Below are 27,034 nucleotides of genomic sequence, written 5' to 3' on the forward strand. Positions count from 1 at the left end.
TTTCCTCTTTCTATGTGTGCTGCATGGTGCAGCACACACGGAAAGAGGAAACCATTAGGAGAAATAATGATATTTCTCCTCATTGCACTTTTTCTGGGGAGGCATAAGATTTTGGTGCTGTACCAGGTTTACACAATTAAAACCCAATGCAACGCCCCTTGAATGCCTCCCTGGCACAGAGTGAGGCAACGCAGCATCTTGCGCAGCTTAGTCTTACTCCATATCTATTTGGCCCTGCCAAGCCACGTGACCTCATAGATATTGTTGCAGGGATTCTGCTCAGCAACAGAACTTTGCTTGGGACCCTAGAACATCAGTATGTAGGGGACTGAGTCACCATACCAGACTAGTTTCTATGAGCCTGAGTCCGACTAGTTATAATGCCTCATTTGTCCTCTTAACCTTTCCAGAGTGACAAGTGCTTTGGCACCCCGGAGCACAACACTCCCGATCCTCTGACAGATCACGGTAACAGGACATACCATTTCACTCTCTCACTCGTACTTGTCCACAATAAGATAAAAAAGAGACACAAAGGAAGTTTACAATGTTTATATAAACTATTGTGCTCTAAGATGCAATAATCATCAGTATGGTTAATAAACCATATACAATAAAGAGCCCAGTCATGTTTTCTGACAGATCTGCCTAAACCCTCCCGTACAACTGAAGCTAAGTGGTTATAAATTATAGATCTTAGTGTCAGACCCTGTACCTTAGCATACATAGGTGGATGTTCTTCATCTCAGCTGATGCAGCACTCTTGCCTCAGGACTTTCGCTCTGTGAGTGTGTGATTTTTCAGAACCCCAGTCCTCAATTATATGACAAGATATATGTACTCTAAAACAGCAACTACATTCTTTTATTATGTCTAGGTGCTAGTGTCTGACTAGAAAAAGAGTAACGAGGGAAAATGATGTTTGACCGTACCTAGGCTGTTCAGGGGTAAACATTTGCTGGTTCTGTGTGAAAATACAATGTGGCACAACAGCAAGCATGATATTTAGTAACATGTGCAAAATAAAAAGTGACACTCTGGCAGCACAAGCCTCTCACAAATAAGCCCCTCGGTTTGTTCCCAGTGCACTGATGGTAGTGTGGCTACTTTAGAGTTGCAATGCTTTTATCACCACCTGCTTCTGACTATGAATGACCTCAAGTAGATTTTGCTCAGAAGTGTCCACTAACTAGTCAGTCGCGGGGCAGCAAACGCACTCGGAGACAAAAAGCTCATTGGAGACTGACACCAAGGTATGCTCAATTATTTGTTTATCCATTTTTCAAAGTTATGCAGTGAAGGCTGGTAGTGCAGCACATCATTCACTCATCCTGTTTCACAGGCTCACAAGACATTTTTGCTTGCAGATACATAAATAATTGTGACTCAGACCCCATCTTAGTGGCAGCCTTTGATTCAATAATCATAGATTTATTGCAAGGGTCTACTGCAGGATTCAAGGACCCCAGGTTCTGAGTATCTACTGTAGGATTCAAGGATTCCACAGACTATAAAATCCAGACTGAGGGTGTGGCCAGGTCCTCGTCTTTCCTCCCTATTGATGAGAGGAAACCTCTTCTTGAGCTCGGCTTTTCATCCGTGTTGCTCTGCTCTCTCAGCATTTTCTTCTGAGGCCTCAGGTTAGCCATAGCTAGGGAGCATTGGATACTTGATAGCGAGACTTGTGTTGGGCCCTTGTACTACTCCCTGGACACACTTACAGAGCTTCTGGCCTTCCTCAGAGTTGTGCCAGAGCAACTTTCTTGTGCATCCACAGAGTTATATGCAGATTGTCTGTGTAACTTTGTTCCTGATTAGTATTCAAGTTGTCGAGCATTAACAACTGCTAAAGGATATCGAAACAAGAATAATCTCATAATGATTCTTTTGGCTCTAACAAGATAAAGGTGCTGTGCTGTTGATATATTGAATGTTTACCATAGTGCACCAATTACTAGAATAAATGTTGCGTAGGTCTCATTTCCTTAACAATGTCACTATTTATGTCAAATCCATGTAAATTAAAAGAACTATGTGTATTTTATGTTGATGTAAGACTAGAAAGAATGGTAATCACATGTTATTTTAACTATAGAAAATCTGTCACTCATGAGAGACTGCAGGAGCTCTGAGAGAACCTCCATCTGACGACATGAGCTAAGTAATTTCAAGCCAACAACATTTCTTGTCTGCCTTGTCTCATATTTCTATTCTCCTTTCCCTTTCTTCACCGTCAGTGTTAAGTGCAGCCTTGGGTATGTACGACACTGCTGACAGGGAAGGAGACTGGTGGGTTCAACAATGTTCCTGCAGGAATATTCGAATCCCCAGGTTAGTCATGACTTTAATCTGACAAGCAACATACATGATAGAGAAAGCTGCACCTAGATTGAAATGAGAACTGGGGAGTCATCTGGGGGACTTTTATATATTAATCCTGCATAGCAGAGACAAACATTCTTAACCTTGATTCTTGCACCTGGGGACCTGCATTCCATAAGAAAGCCCACTCCAAGAAGATAGACTGCTGATCGGCAGTGACGTGGGGTTTTGTTGTCTACTGAAACTGTCTCTTGTGATTCTAGTCTTCAGGAGCAAGGAGTTTTCCAAATTGCAAATCAACCTCCTTCATGGATGGAGCATTATTCTTGAGTCTCCTCTTCTTCAGATACTGTGATTGAGGGAGGTTTTGTATCAAAGAAACAAGGGCGACCCTACTCACAAGGAACCAGAGCTTATAATATATATAGGAAACAGTAGTTCTCGTGGGGAATGTCAAACGACTCAATAATATGCAGGCACGATGGCACACTAATACTCATGCAGGACCCAGCTGGTCCGTGTCAAAAATGGTAACGCAGGCTGCGAAGTCCTTATTCACCTGGCAATGAGCGCATTTCGCCATTTTACGGAGCATAATTGTTTCTCCGCCAGACTGTGGCCTCCTAATCCAGGTGGACCATGTGTTCCCCTCCAGACTTGGTATCAAGTGACTTCTCGCTATCTGCTTCACTAGTGCTATATTTAAGTGCCACTTTGTCTCCTTCCCCTCACTAGGCAACCATCTGGGTCCTACGTGAGTAAATCCTTCTTTACCTTTCCTTATAACACATTTGGTGTGCACCCCACCAATACTGCTCATTGTGTCATCAGGTGTCCCCCGTCTTCAAGGTCCTGATGAGACCCCCTATTGTTTGAAGGGTCGAAACGTCATTGACTAATACCATAACAAACCATTTCTGGCCTCTCCAAATTGCAAGGAGGCTGTTGTAGGACATTGTTTAATTGTATTAAGAAACTTTATCTTATGTAAATATTTGTCACTTTTGGTATGTTGGTTCTTTTTCACATGGGAGACCAAGCAGAGTCTGCATGTTTTCAATACAGACATCATTTGTTTGCAAAACATTATTTGGTCTCCTTATTGAGATCTGTATAAAGTTTCTCATTTGGCACCCCATTTCAGTTTTATTTTGCCATTGTAGCTACATATAATTGAGTATTTTTACATTGGGTAGAGTAAAGGAAATATTGTTTGCATGTGAATGTATTGCCTTTGTTTGAAGATGTATGTTAACAGTCAGGTGAGCATTTGTTTGTCTATCGTGTTGTGCCAGGAAAAGATAGGGTGCACAAAAGTGAAGTTACCCCTAGCATTTCAGACAGCAAGCACATTGATGGAGTGCCAGCTCTATTTACTGCACTGGTTCGCCCTGTGGTGACTGAAGTTCCACATGTATGCTGTCGATGGCTTCTAGCACTAGTGGAAATGGACTATAGGAGTAAATCTCAACCTTTTGACTTCTGGGTACCCCCAAATCCTGAGACCCCTCACTGAATCATTATCGGAAGCTAGGGACCGTGGCGTAACCATTGTCAGCGATTTGAACCGCAAAACAATACACATAGAAGGCAGAAAAAAGCATCCATCAAACAAATATACATATGATGACACATTTTATTTAATTCCCAAACACCTCTAAAAATTTTAATAGGAAGATTGGAGCTTTTTTAAATTAAATTGAGGCCACTCATCGCCCATACTATATTCTGTTTGATGCACCTACACTGCTCCCACAAATCAATCTGAGGATACTAATTACATTTTAAGCATCCAATTTTTAATTCCTTCACATTTACATTTTAAAATTTTCCAATGTACATTTAGTTTCTTTATTTATATACACTTTATTAATCTGTTAATTTTTTTTTATTTTCTAAGTGGTTGCGGACCCCCTGAGGAGGCTCTGCAGACCCCCAGGGGTTCCTGGACCACAGGCATTGTACTGCAGTGTCACCGATTGCAGCTTTACTTTTTAAATCTATACCTTTGTGCTGTTTGTAAGGGACCCAATATCTACAGTGATTCAAACGAAGGAGACACCTTCCCAGTGGTCAACACTCATGAGAGTTTCTGTGGGGCATTGAAATAATAGGATCCTAAGCAGCGATTCATGACTACTTTAGGAAAATGAAGTAAGCTGCACTGTCAGGTCTTTCTTCCACTCTCTCTCTCTCTCTCTCTCTCTCTCTCTCTCTCTCTCGCACTCTCTCTAGCTCTCTTTTTCTCCCTCTCTCTCGTTAACAAGTGCTCTCCCCTTTAGCCTCAAACCCTTGCATCTTTCCTAGTCCTAGTATGTCAATACAAAAAATAAACAAATCATACACCCATACAATACCTTTATTTATTTATTCATGAAACAGGTAGCAGAAAATATTTTGACTAGAAATATTGTACAATGTAACAACGTACATGACACACAGTTCATGCAGAGGTTAGGCTAAATAATTGTAATTATAATTGCTGACTGTACCACAATAAAGGATATTATTACATGCAATAATCTTATACATACAGATTTACACTGGGACAAGGTTGAATGTTCATGGGATGGATAGAGGATGAAGTGGTAGACGGCAGATGGTCAGGCATATCTTCTTGTGTAAGAAGGCATCTTTGTAAAGCAGTTTGAAAGCATGGAGTGAGAAGAAAGAATGTATTTCAGTATGAAAGGTGCTGGGTGCTGAGGTCCAAGCAGGTTAAATGAACAGCACCATGAGGTCATGCATGAAGGTTTAAGTGGTAATAGGTTTTGGTTAACTGTGTGAATATTGCAGGGACATGTGTAATGCCAAAGGATTTTCATTAAGGGCCTTATTATGAGTTTGGTGGTCCGTGAACCACAGCACCGCCAGTGGAGGTCCGAACCCTGCGACTTTGTCACTTCGTCCGCCGAATTACGAGATGGGTGTACTGCAGTTTGAAAGACCGCCGGCGAACCACCGACACCGTTGGCCAACTCCGACCGTGGCAGCTGAGGAATGGGACTATGAGTCTGTGGGAAGCATGGACCGCCACTGAAACTGCCAGCCCAGTTACGAGTTGCTTTACAGCCGGCATGACCGTGGCGGTCCAATCACCAGATCTATAAGACCGAAACTCACTATACTCACCTCTGCACATCTTCTGCCATCATGGAGCCCATTGGACACATCTTGCTGCTGCTATTCCCTGCTTGATCACGTCCAAAACCCACTCTGTCATGGATGAAATTGGGAGTAAGTCATACAACTACCAGTTTCCATAGACTGCTCAAAAAAACGATGCCCTGCCATAGACCAGGCAAGTGAGTTGGAGCCCCTAAGTAATTTACTCATTTACAGGGACCCTGTTGTGGATTGTTTAAGAAGATTAATCCAAAATACATCTGTAGGATGCCCTCGTAGGCCAAAACACGGGTACATCACAGTTTGGGGTTTTCAGGGATTCTGGATAGGGAAACGTGAAGGGATCCCCGCAAGCCATACCTCCCTGGACTCCCCAGGGTGTCTAGTTTTCAGAAATGTGTGGGTTTGGTAGGTTTCCCTAGATGGCCACTGAGCCCGGGGCCAAAAGCCCAGGTGCCCCCACCTTGCAAAACCAGGTTGTTTTGTGATGGGTCATTTTGATATCTCCACAATACGTTTTGTGCCCTTGTCTGTAGTGGGTACTTGACCCAACCACACGAGTGAGGTATCATTTTTATCAGGAGACTTTGGAGAATGTGGGGTGGGTGGAAGTTTGTGGACCAATGGAGATTCCAGAACTTTCCATCACAGAAATATGTGAAAAATGTGTTTTGTTTTTACAAGGTTTGAGGTTTGCAAAGGATTCTGGGTGACATGACCTGGTGAGAGTTACACAAGTCACCCCATCCTGGATTCCCCTCGGTGCCTAGTTTTAAAAAATATATAGGTTTGCTATGTTTCCCTAGGTGCGGCTGCCCTAGGACCCAAATCTCAGGTAGGCACATTGCGATAGAAAGTCAGTGCTTAGTGGGCTTTCTGCCGCCCTGGGGAGGGGGGAATCAGGGGCTATTGTCCCGATATGCCCCCAAGGTGGGGCAGAAAGACTGTGGCTATTTTTTGGGTAGGGGCTTTCTGCCCCCCGAGGTGGCAGATAAGGGGCTATTGCCCCATCTGCCTCCCAAGGGAGGCAGAAAGACTGTGGCAATTTGTTGAGATGGGTCATAGGCATGCCCATTCTAGGTAGCCCGACGTATACAAATAAATCCCTTGTGCCAAGTGGGTTTCTGCCCCCCCGGGGGCAGATCAGGGGCTACTGTCCCATCTGCCTGCTGGGGGGGGCAGAAAGACTGGCATTGCCCTATCTGCATTCTTGGGGGGGGCAGAATGTATGTTGCCTTCTTTGGTAGGGTAGGGTGGGGAAATCGGCATGCTCATTCTGTGCAGCACCCACCCCTGGGCTATAAAAAATAATCGCCAGGAGCACCGAAACAATTCAACTGAAACCAAGTGCTATGTACAAGGATAGGATAATTGATGTTGATGGCCGACTGTTATGCCCCTTAGTTCGGTGCCCCTCCCCCAAGGGAGGGGGGATGTGGCTGGACCGGGGGCCTTACTGCCTCCCCCACCAGCAGAACCGGCCTGGACCGGGCGAGGAGAATTTTGATTGCTGTTCACTGGAGACTGTCCACTGGAAGACCAGGGTCAGCGGGGGACCGGAAGGCGAATTTTGCTTGCTGTTCACTGGAGACTGTGCACCGGAAGACCAGGGTCAGCGGGGGACCGGAAGACTCCTGTCTCGCAGCTGATATCTCTCTTCCTTTCAAGGGACAGGAGCACCAGACACTCCATCATGTGTGTCCTTGATCAGCCAGCAACTGCTGAGGCATAACTCTTTTAAAGACTAGATTGTCCTCTATACCTGTGGGTAAATGTTTTTCCCACGGTCTCTTCATGTGATAGGTAGGTGATTCCACCTGATCACAGTGTGTAGATAGTTTTCACCATGGTCCTGAAGAATTGCCACTGATCCCCCTGACAATTAGGCATGAAACATGTTGACTCTGATAGCAAGAGTAGGACGCTAACATTTTTTGATCCACTATGGTCATATAGCTGCCATACACTCTCTATTTTTTAATCAGGTAGGGAGCCCAACACGGAAAAAAGGTTTGCACTGGACTTCCTGACCTGTTTTAACCTCTGCACTCACTAGCACATCACATCGACACCTTATAGGTCCCTCACCCCCATGACACCATACGGCATGGAACAAAAGATCTCCGCCAAAGAGCCCCTCATTGGGTGCCCGTTGGGTATTGCAGTGCCGACCCGACGAGGAGCAGGCCCAAAGATGAAGCATGACACCTGCTGGCGGGGTGTGTGAGGGCCCTAGTTCCAAAGGAAACAATTTTCCTGCAGTATAGCATCAGCAGGATTACCTGTATTCATAGTGGTCCTTGTACATAGCACTTTATTCCCCTTCTGTTCTATGACCCATTTTAGGAACAACGTACCTTCTTTTGTTACATACTATTTGGGGCACGTACGTTGGACCTGTTAAGCCCTGAGAACTCCCCCCCTTTTTTTTAATATATTCCATCTAGGAGACTCAGCCTCTCCCAACCAGCCATGTTTGCTGGAACAGCTGAGGATTCCCACTACGCCTGGGCAGGCCACTTCAATGAGGCACATGGAAGAATACGGCAGCCACTTGAGCGGGCTTTTGGTCTCATTAAAAACAGATTCAGGTGTCTGGACAAAACTGGGGGAGCCCTCCTCTACTCACTCGGGAAGGTATGTAAGATCACTGTGGCCTGCTGCATGCTCAACATTCCTTACATCGCAGAGGATGCAGACCATGAAGATCCACCAAGTGAGAAACCTGAAATGCCAAATGTTGATTATGATAGTGGTGAAGTGGAAGGAGCTTACTCGCGTCAAGATCTCATCTGAAACTACTTCTCCTGAGTATAAGTATGGTGTGAGATGTAATGATTTTGGCTATTATTGCAACTCTTGTAGTGATGTGAGAAGGATGTTAGTGCTGCATACTAAATAAATGGGTCTGGAAATATCTGGGGAAAGGTGTTTGTGTTGTAAGTGTAGCTTTGTTCAGCTGTAAATGCTGTCTTGGACTGAGTTCTCTAGAAGTTAACAGTATGATGTGTGCTATATGTATGGTTTGCTAGGTAATCTCTCTGTGTTGGTTTGTTTTAGGTACCTTCATAATGGCATTTGAACATTTCAGAGTTGTGACATTAGCAGGTAAAGGATGCTGTTTAGACATAAGAAGTGGACATGGATTGGTCCTGGGAATGTCTGTCAAAGAGTTTGGGTGTACAAAGCTGGTACCAAGACAGCTTGCACAGCAAAAGGACGGAAGTTACCTGGCTTCTATTGGGCTTGTTCCTTGCGGTGTGTTGGTCCTAATGTAATATGTGTGCCATCATGGGATCCAAATCATGTTGTGTTGGGCCCTATTCATGCTATTCATTGTATATGAATGGTATCTAGCTGTTGATGTGTCTCCTCATTGAAGGCCAAAGGGATTGCGGCACATCACTGACATTTGTTTGTGACATTCCACTAGATTCAAGCAACACTGGATTGAAATGACCCTGTGGTCAGTTAATGCAGTACTGACATTTGTCTGTTTATTTGTTTATTTGATGTAGGATTCCTTTTGTGATGAAGAAGACCTAATTTATTGCTGACTATTGTATAGGATATTGTCAGATGTATCCCCTCCTTCCAAGTCTGCAACTGATTACGTGATCGCTAGCACAGAATAACTGAGTCATGTCTTATTTGCCATGATTCTGACATCATGTCAACCTATGATTTGAACAGTGGCATAAAGATTTTAGCAGACCAGACACTTGTATGTTTGTGTTGTTGTGACATGGCAGTGATTCTGTGTTGGACATTGTTTACATACAACATATCCATGTTTCGAGAAGTCCCTATTGTTGACATTGTAAAGTTCACATGATAGTACATTAGCATTGTTAGATGTGAAAATTACAACAGGATTTGTTGATGTGTGTTTTTAATGAAGTAAACAAGGATGAGATCAAGAAAGTAACTAAAAACGATACAGTGCAAACAAAACGTGATGTCTTCAGTCGTGATAAATGAAACCATTGTAGTAGAGCCCAAATTGTCTGGAGTTCAACGTCTAACATACTCTTCCCACCAGATATGGAAAAGTGGGCAGGAATGCTCTGCAAAGTGAAGTGTAACACACACAGGAGGACATTAGGGGAAGCTTTGTTTCTGGCGGTGGTGGATGTGTTGCCAATCCCACCTCCTCGATTTTTGGGTGGACGTCTCCTCTTTTTGCCAGAAGGGGGATCCGCAGCTGCTGAGACAGGGGTGTGTGCAGGTGTACCCTCCTCTGACACAGCCTCCCTTCCTGTGGCTGCAGCAGATGTTGACGGCCTGATGTTCAGTGACCATAGGAAGAGGTAGCTGCAGGTGGAAAAACCCTGCAGAGAGTGGTGGTGATGTCCCACAGCACCTCAACCAGGGAGGCCATGTCGGTGCTGATATCGGCCACCTTAGTGTGTATGCTGGCCACCTCAGGGTGTATGCCGGCAACCTCCTGGTATGTGTCCCTAAGCAGCTCCTTCTTTTCCTGGATTTTGACCAGTACCTGGCCCATGACACTTTGGGAGTCCTGACAGACTCCCATGACTAGGTTGATGGTAGCCTGGATGTCCATGGCCCCTGTGGGCTCAATCTGCGGGCCCACAGTTACTTTCCTACTATGCATACCCTGAAGAACCTGAGCTGTTGGCACAGACTGCATCCTCCCACTGAGTCCAGGTTCCTCAGTGACTGGGGTGGTGATAGGGGGCACACAATGGTACTGACAGTGCTAGTTGCACAGGTTGGGGATGGAGTTGTTAGCTGTGTTGTTGCTGATATTGTGGGAGGTGTGGGCACAGTGAGCCCCACTGTTGAACTCCGCCCAGGCTGACCAGATGGACCAGGACCATCATCCACGTCCACCTCTTCAGGAGTTTTGTTATCACTGAGGTATTCATCCTGGGATGGTTCAGTTTCAAACAAATGTTCAGGTGCTGTGGCGGATCGATGTGGTGAGAAATAGAGAACATTGTTATTGGTGGAAGTGAGGTATCTACATCTACATGTTTGTGTCAAAGTAAATGGGGACCAAAAACGGAACATGGAGTTGAAGTTGCTTACTAGCCATTTGAAAACATTCAATAGATGTAGTAGATTTCATCAGCTCATTAGATGTACAGATATGTGGCATTTTGGCCTTAGGTATAGCATGACATCTCCAAAACTCTGCTGCAAACACAGAGTAGTCATAACATGTGAGCTTGCCAAGGCCTAGTTGTGTATAATACAGGCAAACACACAGCTTGGTTTTGTATATAGCATTGTTCATCATGTGAGGTGTATAGAGTCAAGGGATAACCTGGCACTGCCAATCAGCTGAGTTTCCTTCATCGCCTACATATATTTGGGTATACACTGCTGTTAGGGACTCATGCCATCAATAGCTTCAGCCGATGAGACCAGGACACCATCAAACAAAGTATTCAGACATATATCTGAGTGCAGCATTGTAACATGGGAGACAAGTGAGAAGGGACAAAAGGAGTCTAGCATCTTAGTTAGAGTTGCAGTGACAGGGCCTCAAGGTAGTTGTAGTCACTTCAATCTCACTTTACCAAAACATGACCAATGGTACCCTGCATGACGAGTGAAGATCAGTTGTAACATGGCAGAAAAGTGAGAAGGGGCAAAATGAGGCTAAAGTCTTGGTTAGAGTTGCTGTGACAGGGCCTAATGGTAGATGTAGTCACTTAAATCTCACTTTACCAATACTTGAAAACGGTAGTGTATCATACTCGTTGGCAACATGCATTTAGTAAGGACCATACTTTTAAATATTCACACATATCATGGGTCCTGAATTGATATTTTTATGCTAATCCACTTACAGACAGCATTGCAACGTGTGGCATGTCATGGAGTTGGCTAGATGTGCTCTTATATGAAACATTACACATTGACACAGACAAACCAACATCTCAGATACTTTGAGTATTGCATGTTAGGAAAGTAGATAGAAAACACAATAGCAAAACCAGAGTTGAGAGCAAACATGGCATTGTGATATTGTGCCAGTTATGGGAGCGTAACTTACCAGAGTCCACTCCCTCAGCTATTCCTGCCAAGCCGACAGAATGCAGGATGGGCACGACCTTCTCCTCCCAGGGACAGAATTGTAATGGTGTGCAGGGACGGCCACCACTGGTCCTCTGAGCCTTCAGGTGGTGGTTATTGTACTTGGTACACACCCTCATTGTGAGATCATTCTACCTCTTCCTAATGTCGGCCTGTATGCGCAGGGTGGTACCTCTGTTGACTATCCTGTCCCACATTTCAGTTTTCCCACTGAGAGGAGTATGCTGGACTTGGAAACCAAAAATGTGTGGCTCTACTCTAATAATTTCATCCACCATGACTGTCAACACAAGCTCAGTGAAGCATGTTTTTTGATGAAAAAATTAAATGCGAGTGACTATATAACAGGAATAACCAACAGGTGGAAAAAGGTAAAAAGTTGCTAAACAAAAATTACAGGTGGTATAGAGTGCTAAATCGGAAGATGAAACAAGGGGTGCCTTATCTCAAAATACACAAAACGGTGGTGCCTGTCTTGTTGGCTGCAAATGGGAAGCAAAGGATGCTAATCAGGGATGAGGTGCATTTTATAGTGACATTTGCAGGAGTTTCCAGTGGGCCATAGCACTTCAGGTGTGTATTTTTTAAACCCATCCAATGGTCACTTTGTGGTGTTTTTTTGCGTGCATACCAGGGTGGTCTACAGCCGTTGGGTATCCGCAGTTTGTTAACCACCGCTGGGATTCTGTAGTCATAAGAAGCTTGGCAGGTAGACTGGGGACCTGAAGGCATCAGTGAACACAACACCAACATTGCAGACCACCGCAGTCCAGGCAGAAAGTCCGCCGTGGCTGGCATTTCAGACAGCACATCTTGTAATGTGGCAGGTAGTTGGCCACTGGTGCAGTGGTGTTGTAGAGGACGCGGAGGCAGCACTCGGGCAGTCAGACAACCAAACTCATAATCAGGCACTACACATTTGAGTGCTAGACAATTCATAGTTCTGAAGACCATTATAAGTAATTTATACAGAGCTCTCTCTATGGCAGCATCATGACAGTAGGGTGAGGTAGAAGTATGTCTAGGTAGGTTGTAAAAAGTACTTGTAAGAGGTTTAACACCTTGCCCAGTATTGTAAGTGAGTGCATGGCGAGACTGATTAGTAAACTAATAGAGTAGTCTATTTTATTGAGGTGTAGTGTTCATATTATTGGTTTTGCAGTATGAAAGACATTATTAAATCACGATTTCTGGATGTTGAGTAATTGTAACTTAGCATTCATGGCTGAAGTAGTTACGAAGGATATGACACACACTACAGTGGTGTCGGGTTCTCGGCAATTGCCGTTTCCCGACATCCCACGAAGCACGCACAACACTGCCGGGATCCTCACTTCCGGGTGGAAGTTGAGCCCCGGTCTAGTTCTTTTTCCTGCCACAGGCGGGTCATGGAAGCACTTCCGGGGTAAACGCCTTATCACCGCGTTTCCCGCCGGCTCTGTGCTTTGAATTCTTCATCCGATGCTTCAGCGACGGAGGAGCGTTTCTGGCCGCTGCCGACACGAAGGTACCTGTGGTGTTGGAGGTTCTCGCGCAGGAGCGCTCTCGTCCTGGTACCATTGCTGGAGTGCGAAGCTGTTGCATTCGATCTGTAAAGAAGCAGCGCAGCAGCGTTTTGAACTGTGGTTCTTTGGGTGAGCAGCGCAGGAGCGCTTTACTCACATTTATTTTGAATAAGCAGCGCAGGAGCGCTTACTGAGATTATTTTGGGAAAAGGGCGCAGGAGCGCTTTACTTGTTTGTTTGGGGAGTGGCGCAGGAGCGCATTACTTGTTGTTTTGGGGAGCCGCGCAGGAGCGCAGTACTTGTTTGTTTTGGGGAGCCGTGCAGGAGCGCATTACTTGTTTGTTTGGGGAGTGGCGCAGGAGCGCATTACTTGCTGTTTTGGGGAGCCGCGCAGGAGCGCATTACTTGTTATTTTGGGGAGCCATGCAGGAGCGCATTACTTGTTATTTTGGGGAGCCGCGCAGGAGCGCTATCCTTTGGTTGCAGTTAGGGCTTCTGCTGAATCACTGTGTTACCTTCTGTCCGTTTGTTCGCATGACATTGAGTAGGAGAGTCTCTCTTAGATTCTTGAATATTCTTTGGGACTACACGGATGGCTGAAGACACATTATACAGAAGCACTGGTGAGTCCCGGCAGGAGAACGGTTGTGTGTGTTTTAGGGATATTCTGGAATAGCCTGGGGGTAGTTTACCAATCCTGTTATCATTTGTTTTCCAGCTGCCCCGGGATATCCTGCAAGCTCCATTGCACTCACCACCGCCCTACGTCCTTAATCGGCTCCCATCCTTGCGTCCATCTCATCCCTGTTGGGTTCTCTGTCCAAGGGGGGTCAGGTTGGTACAGGGACGGGCGCTCTTGTCGTCTCTGCGGAATTGCTTCACAAGCAAAGGTAAGTCTTGTGGGGCACCCGACAGAATTCAAAGCCCACGTTTACTATTCCACCCAGACGACATGGGCGACCCGGAAGTCACCTTGCAGGACATAGCAGTCATGTTGGCTGCCATGCAAGCCGAGAACCTCAGTCTACGCCATGATGTAACGTCCATCCAGAGTCACATGGCATCCGGGGTTACCAGTCCTTGGGGCACTACCCCTAGTTCCAGAGTCATACAGGAAGGGCTGTTGAGGCCGCCTACCTTCACCTTTGGGGGGGCCCCCGCAGCTCCTAATCAGAGCTCCGCCATTCAAGTCGTAACACCTCATCCGGTACAACTGGCACCGCCGGAACTCTTCTACGGCGATAGTACTAAGTATGGGATATTCATCCATTAATGTCACCTACATTTCATGGCCAGAAACACGGCTTTTCCTGATGATGCCTCCAAGGTCGCCTACATATTATCATACATGGGAGGTGACGCCGCTCAGTGGTCCATTTCATTTGTAGAAAACGACGATCCCATGCTCCACCACTTGCCGACGTTCAAAGAAGCCATGCGGCGGATGTTCGCTCGCCACACCTTTGTTCAGGCCGCAGATAACGAGTTGCTTAACTTAAAACAAGGCAGCCAAGATCTCCTGCATTAGATCACCCGTTTCAGCCGGCTAGTCATCGAGGCCAATTGGCCAGAGGACAAGAAGGTGTCAGTCTTCTATCGAGGATTACGTGATGACCTGAAGGATCTCATAGCACAGTTACCCAACCCGCCTGAGGAAATAGGTCCTTTCATCGACTTGGTGGTGAAGATGAATTTCCGTCTACAGGAAAGAAAGACCGAGAAAGGGAAGGGCAGTGAAAACCGTTTCTTATCCTTTGGAGACAAAAGCGTTGAGAAAACAAAGGACGAATCTTCCTCCCAGGGCGAAGTGTCGGAACCCATGCAGATCGGGGGCATACGAGGGCCGTTGACCGCTCACGAGCGAGAAAAGAGAAGGAAGCAGAACCAATGTCTGTATTGTGGGAAAAGCGGACACTTCGTCAGGGAGTGTCCAGTGAAACCCTCTAAACCAAGGGGCAGACGGCCGTTTGCGTTGCCCATCACAAAAGGCGATCAGATGGGAAACGAGACAACCCAGTAGACAAGGGGATCCGTCCTCTGGGTTCTTCGTATCACACTTCAGCGATCCCCGCAGTATTTGATGGCAGTCATCATGTGGGCATCGAAGTATCCTTGCAGAATCAGGCGGGCAGAACCTGGTTGGTAACCGCCATGCTGGATTCTGGTGCGACAGGCAGCTTCATTGACACCGGTTATTCGAGTGCCTTGGGCATACAAACCGTGGCAAAAGAACAACCCGAAGCAGTCAAGGCTGTTGATGGAACAGACTTGACCTCTGGCCCAATCAGACATCAAACCGAAAAGATGTCCATGCTTCTTTCCAACCACCATGCTGAGTCCATCAGTTTCGATGTCATCGACGCTCCGCAATTCAAGGTTATATTGGGGTTGCCGTGGTTGGTGAAGCACAATCCCCGATTCGATTGGGCGGCCAGAATAATCCACTTGGATTCGGAATACTGCTGTGAAACCTGTTATACGAGGGACAATCGTCTGGGGGCTCGCTCGGTACAGGCGAGATCACTCCCCGTTGATGGCATGGGGTTGGTTTCCCACACAACCATACCAGAGGAATACCAGGATCTGGCAGAGGTGTTCGATAAAAAGGGAGCCAACACCCTACCACCACACCGGTCGTTTGACTGCCGCATAGATTTGATCCCTGGCTCCACGTTGCCATGCAGCAGAATTTATTCTCTCACAGAAAAGGAGAACCTCCACCTTCGATCATATTTGGATGAGTACCTGGACAACGGGTTTATTCGCCATTCCAGGTCTCCGGTTTCCTCTCCTCTTTTCTTCGTGTCGAAGAAGGAAGGCGATCTGAGGACCTGCATAGACTTTCGGGCGATGAACGCCATCACAGTGAAAAACCGGTACCCCCTGCCGTTGATCTCCAATCTACTGGATCAAGTAAAAGACGCCTCAGTGTACACCAAACTCGACCTGCGGGGTGCTTACCATCTAGTCAGAGTCCGGAAGGGGGATGAATGGAAGACCGCTTTCCGGACGAAGTTCGGTCTCTTCGAATACCAGGTCATGCCTTTCGGACTCTGTAACGCCCCCGCAGCTTTCCAGTACTTCATCGACGAGGTGTTGAGGGATTTTATAGATGTGTTCTGTATCGTCTATATAGACGATATCCTGATTTATTCCCGAAACATCGCAGAACACGTGCAGCATGTGCGTTCTGTCCTCCAACAGCTAGGAAGACATCGTTTGTACGTCAAACTGGAGAAGAGCGTCTTTCATGTCACCTCTGTGGAGTTCCTGGGGCACAATATAACACCTGAAGGCATCCACATGGACAACAAAAAGATAGAAGCCATCTTGTCTTGGCCTTCTCCGGAATCCGTAAAAGGGGTTCAGAGGTTCCTAGGCTTTGCCAACTACTACCGCAGGTTCATCACAGGCTTCTCCGCACTGGTGGCTCCCATAACACGCTTGTTGCTGATGAATACAGGCCCCAGCTAGGCACGCAGGACACAAGGGTTCGCTCTCCTGTAATGGAATCTACAAGGAAGTTGGCACGGAAACTGCAAAGTACAAAGACAAAGTTTATTAACCCTTAAGGGTGGTCCTACAATCCATACAACACCCTTCAGTATTGCATAGAGTAGCACACAGAACTTGCGAACACAGTCCCCTTTTATACACAACAGAGGGGCTCATAAGTGGGTGGATACAACATGAGACGAAGAACATTACCTTTTATGGACATTTTCGATACAGAATCAATATGTGGGCGGAGTTAACACATCTCTAAGCCCGCGAAAACATGGTCAAGCGAGGATTAACTGATAACAGATGTGGTCAAGCCTGGGCATGCGCCAGACGGACAAAGGAGCTATTTATAGACTGTTACTAGGAAGATTACAAGAGCAACTAACACGAAGATAGGACTCTTCTCGTGCTGAGCACGTGGAGACATGACAATACAAAATGGAGTCCAGACTTTAGTCAACATAACGGAAGAAACTCGGTCCTAAAGGGGAATTCATGTCTTTAGTGAATGCTTAATCACATCGTTGTTTCAATTTTCAACAGACGACCCTTTCAGCATTTACTGAAGACATCCGGTTTATTAGAATAATCATCGTATATGTCAATTTTCATCATTTCTTCTATTTCTTTAGTTAAATGTTTCTGGTAAGTGACATTGGCAATAGCTTTCTCATCAGGAATACAGAGTGACACACATAGGGAACAGAGTAAAGGACCACATTGGATACAAATGCAACAGGAAAACAGAATTGCTACGATAATACAGAGACCAGTTAAAACCTTCCACCCCCATGTGGTGATCAATGCCCAAAACCATCCAGAAAAGGTCCAAGTGCCATTTTCTGTATGGATTTCAGCTGCAATTTTATGTAACCTGTTGATAGCATTATAGACTGATGACGTGTGGTCAGGAATAAACACACAACAGCTACTTCCGATAATTTTACATGCTCCACCTCGGTCAGCTAACATAACATCTAACACCATACGATTCTGCAATGCAACAATTCTAGTAATTTGTAATTCTTCCGTAAGATTCCCAAGAGCAGCAGCGGTTTGATTTGTCACAGCCTCTACAAATCTTGTTAACCTTCGAACTTTCCTACTATTTAGGGCGGCTCCAACAAAGAAGAACAATCCTAAATTAAAATCAATATACTGCTGCAGGCTAGTATCGGTTTGGTCAACATCATCAATAGATAGAGTACGTTTATACCTATTTACAGTCACATTATTCAACAACTTTAAATCTTTATGATAAGATGCAGGTGCCAAGAACACAGGAGGTAATAGGAATGCTACGTAACATACTCCAGACCAACCGGCTAGCAAACGATAATAGCCTTTATTTCCACATACGAAGTATGTATTATGGGATGCTAAGAAGGTACTGTTATTCAACCCGTCGATGTTTAAGATAGTGATACAGTCACTAACACCAACAGGAATATAACCCACACTCTGGACACACAGGTCCGCTTGAGCTTGTGCCACTTGAATCACGAATCGGTCTTTCCCCACAGTGTCCCTAGTGTTCGTGAAAATATAGGGAATCGATTCATTGTCTGGTCGATACTCTTCCCATTCCCAAATTGTCCCATTCGCTTGTGGATAACCATCTTTATCTTGATGACATTCCCTATTAAGTCTGAAGAGTAACCGTCCCACTGTAGGTTTCCGAGTGGCAAAAAGCAAAGTGTACCATGCTCTACAAGAGCCATTATGAGAAAAAGGAAGAGGTATGAACGGAGTTCCTCCTTTCTTCTGGTGCGCTGGCATCATGCCACATATCCAACAGTTCGTAGCATTAGTGGCAACATGGGTATGATGCAACATCTGGATGAAAGTGTTATTCAAATAAGACTGGCGATGCTTCAACTCTTGACACGGAAGGGTATAAAAGTAGTGCTCCTCAGGCACTGGAGTAGTCAAAACAAGCAACTCTCGAGCAGGAGTCACATCCTCAACAAACCATGTGGTTATCCCAACAATAGCTACTGTAAGAATAAAACCTGTTGCACAAAGGATTTTCTTTTTCTCCATTTTAGAATGAAAAATCAATATCTTCCTGAAACTAAAAGGTTGTCAGAACTCTTCCCCTTAGGCAGCGGTTGATTTCTTCACCAGCGGGCCAAGACGGGTGTCGCTACACTAATGCAGGGCTGATTCCCCCCCCTTGCCACATTGGCTCTCCGTTTCACTAACCTAAGGGCCGTTCTGACAACTTGTCCTGATACTGAAGAATTCACTTCCTTGGTCTGAGATGATATCGTCTTCCTCCAGGAATCACGTGGTCCGGAAAGAGCTCCTCAGTGTCGTTCGGTTCCACAGCATGGCCTTTCTCTGCAGTCAGAATTTCTTGATGGTCGGTCAATACAGCAGGCTCCACCAATCCAGGCGGCACTTTACGACAGTGTAGGGAATGGATCCAGTTCTTTCGGTTGGAAACCCGCACAGCCGTCCTCGTTGCAAGTAAGACTTGCTCAGGACCAACCCATCTCGGATCCAAGCTGTTCGTCCTTTCAAAAATCTTCAGCATAACATAGTCTCCAGGTCGGAGACTATGTCCTTCGCCTGTGGACTGATCAGGGAGCGCCTCTCGGACCTGTTGATGAATAGAAACCAAGTTATCCGTTAACTGTGCCAGATAATCATTTATCATTACACAAGGTACATCATACACAGCCTTAGGCCTTGGTGGACCCCAAATATTCATTGGGCGTCCAAAAACGATCTCATAAGGCGTGAGACCGGTTCGAGAATGTGGTATCGATCTAATTGACAATAATGCCAGCAGTAAAGCATCTGGCCAAGTCAAAGAAGTCGAAGCTTGGATCTTAGCGATCTTGAGGTTCAGCGTACCATTATACTTCTCAACCAGTCCTGCAGACTGAGGGTGAAACACTGCATGAAACTTCTGGGTAATGCCTAGACCCTTCAGGACATACTTTATAACATCTGCTATAAAGTGAGGTCCGTTATCACTCCACAGCAGTCTACAAACGCCATATCGAGGGAAGAACTCCTTCAATAGCATCTTGGCTGTAGTCATTGCAGTATTATCTTTCGTAGGGTATGCCTCAACCCATTTACTGAAGGCACAAACCACTACTAGAACATACTTCAAATTGTTACAGCGTTCAAGCTGGATGTAATCCATCTGCAAAACCGCAAAGGGTGCAGTAGGTGTCACAAATCCTCCTGCTGGAGTTCGAGTACCCTTTCCTGGATTATACCTTAGACAAATCATACAGGTCTGCACTACCCTCTTTGCCGTGCTAGCAATCTCTGGATGCTCCCAGACTTGAGTAAGCAATTTTACAATTGCGGAAGCTCCAACATGTGCTAGCCCATGTGCCATCTGAACCATAGGTTGTACAAAAGCTGTGGGTAACTTCCATCTATCCATCTGCTTATTTCTCCAACAACCCTCATCATCCAATTCTCCATCATTGGACCATTGCTCCCGTTCTTTGTCAGAAGCGGTCCTCTGTATTTCCAGCACTTCTCTCTTTGCATCGTGCCATCTTTCTACCTGCGACTTCACTACGTACATGGCAGTAGCACTAGGCTGCATTGCAGTCTCCCGTGCCACCCGGTCTGCCAAAGCATTCCCTTCTCCAACTTTATCAACCACTTTCTTATGGGCACTACATTTAATTATAGCAATCTTCTTCGGATATGTCAATGCGGTCAAAAGGTTGTGAACTAACTCTCCATGCATTATCTGTACTCCATGCGACGTTAGAAACCCTCTCTCCTTCCAGAGTAGGCCGAAATCATGCGCTACTCCGAAGGCATAGCGACTATCTGTATAAACATTCACACACAATCCTGTACTGAGCTCACATGCTCGTGTTAATGCTATAAGTTCCGCTGCTTGAGCTGATTTCTGTGGTATGCGTGCTGTCTCCACTATTGTTTGCAGTGTGGTAATTGCATACGCTGCTGAAGTCGTACCATCTGGTAGCTTCAGGCATGATCCGTCCACCCACAATTCTCCATCAACATCTGGAAAGGGCGTATCTTGGAGATCAATACGACCCTTTGTCTGTTCCTCAGTCACAAGAATACAATCATGTGCTTTTCGTGCTTCAGACTGAGTTTCCGGAAACGGCAACAATGTAGCCGGATTTAACGTTACACACCTCTTTAACGTAATATGAGGAGCCAAAAGCGTCAACTCATATCCCGTTAAACGGGCACTGGTCAAATGCTGCGTTTTTGTCTGATTAAGCAGGGCATCAACAGCATGGGGGACTAATACCAACAGTTTGTGAGATAACACAATTCCCTCGCTTTGGCGTATTGACACAGCTGTCGCCGCAACCGAGCGAAAACAACCAGGCAATGCTCGGGCAACAGGATCAAGTACAGCCGAAAAATATGCACAAGGGCGCTGCTTGCCGCCGTGCATCTGCACTAAAACTGATAATGCACATCCATCTTTCTCATGCACATACAGCGAAAAGGGTTTTGTATAATCAGGGGTCCCTAACACTGGTGCTGCACAAAGGGCCTGTCGCAATTGCTGGAAGGCAATGTCACACTCATTTGACCAGGGAAGCGGAATAGGTGTGTCTTTTGTCAAAAGGGCTAATAATGGCTTGGCTATGTGTGAAAACCCTAATATCCATTGCCTACAAAAAGAAACAAGACCCAAAAATGCACGCACGTCCTTCTGTGTGGAAGGCACTGGCGTGTCCAAAATTGCTTGAATACGATCTGGTGTGAGTGCACGCCCCTCCTTAGACAAAAGGTGACCCAAATAAGTCACCTTTGGTCTACAGAATTGCAATTTCTTCCTCGATACTTTGTGATTGTGAAAAGCCAAAAAGGAAAGCAAGGATAACGTACTCTTCTCACACAGCTCAGGAGTGTCAGCCGCCAACAAGATGTCATCGACATATTGTATAAGGGCGACACCCTCAGGCAGAACAAAAGAATCCAATTGCCTTTTCAATGCTTGACTGTAAATGCTAGGGCTTTCTGTGTAGCCCTGAGGAACTCTACAAAATCGATAAGACCTATTATTCAGAGTGAAACCAAAAAGGTATCGGCTATCAGGATGAATAGGGATCGAAAAGAAGGCATTTTTCAAATCAATAACCGAAAACGTGGTCGCCGTTGGCGGGACCAAAGTGAGCAACGTCGTGATATCAGAAACCACTGGATACTGAGGTATCACGATCTTGTTCACCTCCCTCAAATCAATGATAAACCGATAAACTTTGGCATCCGTATCTTTCTTCAAGATGGGTAAAATCGGACTGTTACAGACGTTGTAGGGAACTTCCTCCACTACTCCCACCTTAATCAAATCCTGCACAATCTGTATAAGGGCCTCCTCCCCCTCCTGGGAAATACGATACTGAGGGAGGCGTGGTAACACCGCCCCCTCCTGGACACTAATATGTACAGGCGGAATCACCATCTGTCCCACATCGGTATCCAAAATGGCCCACAAAGTACGAGGGAGAGAAGCTAACACAGTATCCTCTGCAACCACACACATCCGTTCTGTCAGAGGGTGATTATCGTTTAATATCACACGTACTCCAGCGGGGGAGCAGCGGATCGTAGCTCTGAAGTGCTTGAGCATATCAAGACCCATAATGTTGTCAGGCGTGTTCGGAGCAAGCAAAAACGGACAGGGTGCAGAAAAGGGATCAACCTGGAATGCAAGGGGTCGAGAGAGAGGGCTTCGAGAGAGTGTACCATCAAACCCTACCGATGTAACCATTAAGCCAGATGGGGGAGCCCTCGGAACCAATTGTTTAGACAGCGCGCTACGAGTCGCTCCTGTATCTACTAGGAACCGATCAGTGGAACCCAAAACCTCCGCTGAGACATAAGGACCCTTCTGATCAACCGGCACTTCAACTGATTCTAACCCCCATCCAACGCACTCCTATGCATGCTGCGAAGCATGGTACCAGAGCGGTCCGTCCCTGACACTTGATACTGGTGCTGTCGATCAAAGACATTAGGTCTATCTCGCTGCTGCACGGTAGGTTCAAAACGAGCACGATCAGTAGAATTCCCTCTGAGATTCGGGAAACCCCCTCTACCTCTCGGTGGACCTTGATTATGCCCCTGGCGAGATGCATACAACGCCGGACAATCTCTGGCCCAATGACCCGACTGTTTACAATACGCACATTGATTCCTTTTTAAATCTGATCGACCCGAAGGGGGACCATAGAATCCTCCCCTACCTCTACTGACACCCCGACGAGGCGGACCATACACTTGCGCTAACATCACCTTCGTTTTTAAATCTTTCGATTTCTTCTCCTCCTGCCCCTTCGCTTCTTGTTCCTGACGCTCATAATACTGAGCTATAGTCAGGAGGGATGTCGGAGACGCGGTGGACCAAGAACTTTCACTCGCTTTTAAACGAGCTGCTATTTCCGGTAATAAATTCGCCACATATTTATCAGCAAAAAGGTGTCGACCCGTATCATCCGTAAGTGACTGACCACTAAAATCATGAAATGTCTCCTCAAAGCGCGTAAAGAAATCTGCAACTGATTCATCAACTTTCTGTTTACACGAGGCTAACATGTTCCAGTCAATCTTTTTAGGGGGAATAATTGTTTTCAACTTGGTCAAAATAGCAGCGGGGAGATCTAAGATAATCTGAGGCGGTTTCTGCGCGGGCTTCCTCTCCCTATCCTCATCCTCAATCTCAGACCACCTAGCCTTCAAAGCGGCTTGATCATCCACCTTCCGTACAGATCGCCACATATCCGGTGGTAAGATAAGCCCAAAGAACAGATCTATATCTGCTAAGGTCATAGTACAAGAATTCAAGGCCCCTTCGACTTCTTCGTAAAAGGCCGCTGGATTCTTGCGAGGGTCAGGCAATGCATTCTTTAATGCCATAACATCAGCCCTATGCCAGGGAGTATAAACCCAATTGTACACAAAATATCCCTTAGCATCGGCAGAAGTAATATCCGCACTAGTTCCCGCTCCTTTAGGAGGAACATACAAAGGTGCCGCCTCTCGCATGGGTTTAGCATGCACTAGTTCGCCCTTATCTGACTGGGAGGAAGACGCCTGCTGGTCGTCCGCCTGCAAGGTCAAGCTCTCCTCCTCCTTGTTCCGGCGCGCTTTGTCCCGCAGCTGAAGCATCTCATCCCGTAGCGCATACAGACGTCGGACCGCATCAGGCACCTGAGAGGGAGAGAAAGTACCATTACGCAGTGCTCTAGAATCCGACACTATCTCCTGTGGTTCAAAAACATCAGAATATTTTCGAAAGGCAGCAACCACTTCATCAGAGAAAACGGCAGCAAAATACAATTTCTCCCTATCCTGCCATCCTTCCAGAACCGGTAATAACTCTGCAGAAGACATCTTATTTGAAACTGCACGATAAGAAAGTTTCCGAAGCTCACCCGAGCGCTCAAGAGATAACATGGAGCGCGTGTCTATCTTATCTTTACCCGATCCAGAATCCTGAACTGTCGGAGCAGACGCACCCACATAAGGTGGCGGGGAACAATCTAATAGGAAAAAATCATCATCAAGATTAGTAAGGACAGGATAAAGAGGCTGCCGAACAGCATATTGACCCGACACTTGCAGCCTAGCTCTTTCTCTTGTCTCTCCGTCTGTTCTCTTTCCTCCCGACGCTTCGCTTCCTGCGCTCGCACATGATCATTCTTCCGCTGCTCTTTATCAAACAGCGCTTTCTCACGTTTTTCTCGCTCACGCACTTCCTTCACCCATAATCGCACACACTCAAACATATCTTGACGAGCACGCCGTTTACACATACACTGTTCCACATACTCAATCTTACGCATATCAAATGATCCATACAAAGGCCAGCGCAACTCAGGATCCTTTTTGGTGTATTTCCTCCATACTGTGCTGTACATTATGGAAGAAAGACCATGCTTCACATACATATCCCTATTAGGAGTCCCCTCTGGGGGGGCTGGAGCAGATTCCTCGAGGTTTAACCGGTTTCCAAAGCAGCAGCACCACTTACGGAGTGCGCTAAAAGCAGGCATGCTAAAAAATAATGCAAAATATGCAGTATTATCAAAAAAATTGCACTTAAACTTTGCGCCGTTCAAATTTACACAGCTCCGGAGAAATATCTCCACATTACCTGCCTATATGTGTTGCAACGCATATATTCCCACAGTAATCAATACAAGATATGACCGGTCATCACAAATCAAACTCAAATAGCCAACCCAGGCTTCAAAAACTCGGAGCAAGTACCGTACAACGGTTCTTACCAATCAAGAGTGTCCAGATTCCAACTGCCAAGCTCCAAAATTCGCCCAAACGGCTGTCACGGCAGAACCGACAGAAGAGGTCTCAGTCGAGGACCGGCGCCACCCAGATGGTCAGTTCGGAAGGGAAGGAAGAAAACCTCGGGATGCCAGGACTAAAATGCCTCTGGCAGTGATCACATCCCCGGCCAAATTCCTCACCTTCGTCACGACTAGTCCTTCGAGCATCCGAGTCGCCGATGAGCCCCTCGTGACGGGCGCCAATTGATGAATACAGGCCCCAGCTAGGCCCGCAGGACACAAGGGTTCGCTCTCCTGTAATGGAATCTACAAGGAAGTTGGCACGGAAACTGCAAAGTACAAAGACAAAGTTTATTAACCCTTAAGGGTGGTCCTACAATCCATACAACACCCTTCAGTATTGCATAGAGTAGCACACAGAACTTGAGAACACAGTCCCCTTTTATACACAACAGAGGGGCTCATAAGTGGGTGGATACAACATGAGACGAAGAACATTACCTTTTATGGACATTTTCGATACAGAATCAATATGTGGGCGGAGTTAACACATCTCTAAGCCCGCGAAAACATGGTCAAGCGAGGATTAACTGATAACAGATGTGGTCAAGCCTGGGCATGCGCCAGACGGACAAAGGAGCTATTTATAGACTGGTACTAGGAAGATTACAAGAGCAACTAACACGAAGATAGGACTCTTCTCGTGCTGAGCACGTGGAGACATGACAATACAAAATGGAGTCCAGACTTTAGTCAACATAACGGAAGAAACTCGGTCCTAAAGGGGAATTCATGTCTTTAGTGAATGCTTAATCACATCGTTGTTTCAATTTTCAACATTGCGAAAAGGTGTACCATTCGGGTAGGAGCAGAACGCTGAGAGGGCCTTCCAAGAACTAAAAAGACGTTTCACCATAGCCCCCGTGCTGGTGCATCCTGACACTGAGCAGCCTTTCATCGTGGAAGCAGACACCTCGAAGGACGCTATAGGGGGCGTGTTATCCCAACGAAGCACCGACACAGGACAACTACATCCGGTGGCTTTTTATTCCAAAAAACTACAACCAGCGGAACGCAACTACACTGTGTCTGACCGGGAGCTGCTAGCCATCAAAACGGCGTTCGAGGAATGGCGCCATTTCTTGAAGGACGCCAAACACACAGTGACCATCTACACCGATCATCGGAACCTCCAGTTCCTGCGTTCAGCCCGTGCCCTCACAGCCCGACAGTTGCGATGGACCTTATTCTTTAACGAATATAACTTCGTGATCACGTTCCGACCTGGAAAGGACAACGCCAAAGCCGATGCCCTTTCATGGCTGGACGACCATGACGAGACTGCCGAAAACCCCGAGCCGGTTCCCATAATATCTGACAAACATTTCCAGGGCGTTATAGCGTCTACAGACTTCCTAACTCATGTGAAAAGGGACGTGAAGTGGGCTGATCCAATAGGCCTGGCCGATGACAGCGAAGAGGTGACTCGTGTGGATGGATTGCTGTTTAAAGGGGAACGGTTGTGCTTACCTGGGGTACCTAGTCAACAAAAAGCAGTCTGTATGTGCCATGATCATGTCCTCTCCGGTCATCCTGGCTATCACAAGACACTCAAACTAATACAAAGACAGTTTTGGTGGCCAACACTGGTGTCCGACACAAGAACGCATGTAACGAATTGTACCATCTGTCTGTTAGGCAAGAACAGCTCTGAGCCGTCGGTTGGTCTGCTGCGTCCCATTCCGGTGCCACCCTTTCCCTGGCACACCGTCTCCATGGACTTCGTGGTTGACCTTCCCATCACCAAGACTGGACACACCACGGTTCTCACCATAGTCGACCACCTCTCCAAGATGGCACACTTCGTACCCTTGTTGAAAGTGCCCACGGCGAAGGACCTGGCCCTGGTTTTCATGCAAGAGGTGGTTCGCCTCCATGGCATTCCATCGGTGGTCATAACGGACAGAGGTTCGCAATTCGTATCCCGTTTCTGGAAAGAAGTATGCAGACTCCTCGAGATGGACGTGCGTTTATCCTCAGCGTACCATCCCCAGACCGATGGTCAGGCCGAGAGAACAAACCACACTATGGAGCAGTATCTCCGATGTCTGTTGCTGATGGTGGAGAAGGAATGGTCTGCGGTACTATGGTTGGCAGAATACGCGTACAACAACAGCAAGCATTCGGCCATTGGCATGTCCCCCTTCTTTTGTCTCCACGGCCGTCACC

The sequence above is a fragment of the Triturus cristatus genome, chromosome 4_2, assembly GCF_964204655.1.
Source record: "Triturus cristatus chromosome 4_2, aTriCri1.1, whole genome shotgun sequence".
In the NCBI taxonomy this organism is placed as follows: domain Eukaryota; kingdom Metazoa; phylum Chordata; class Amphibia; order Caudata; family Salamandridae; genus Triturus; species Triturus cristatus.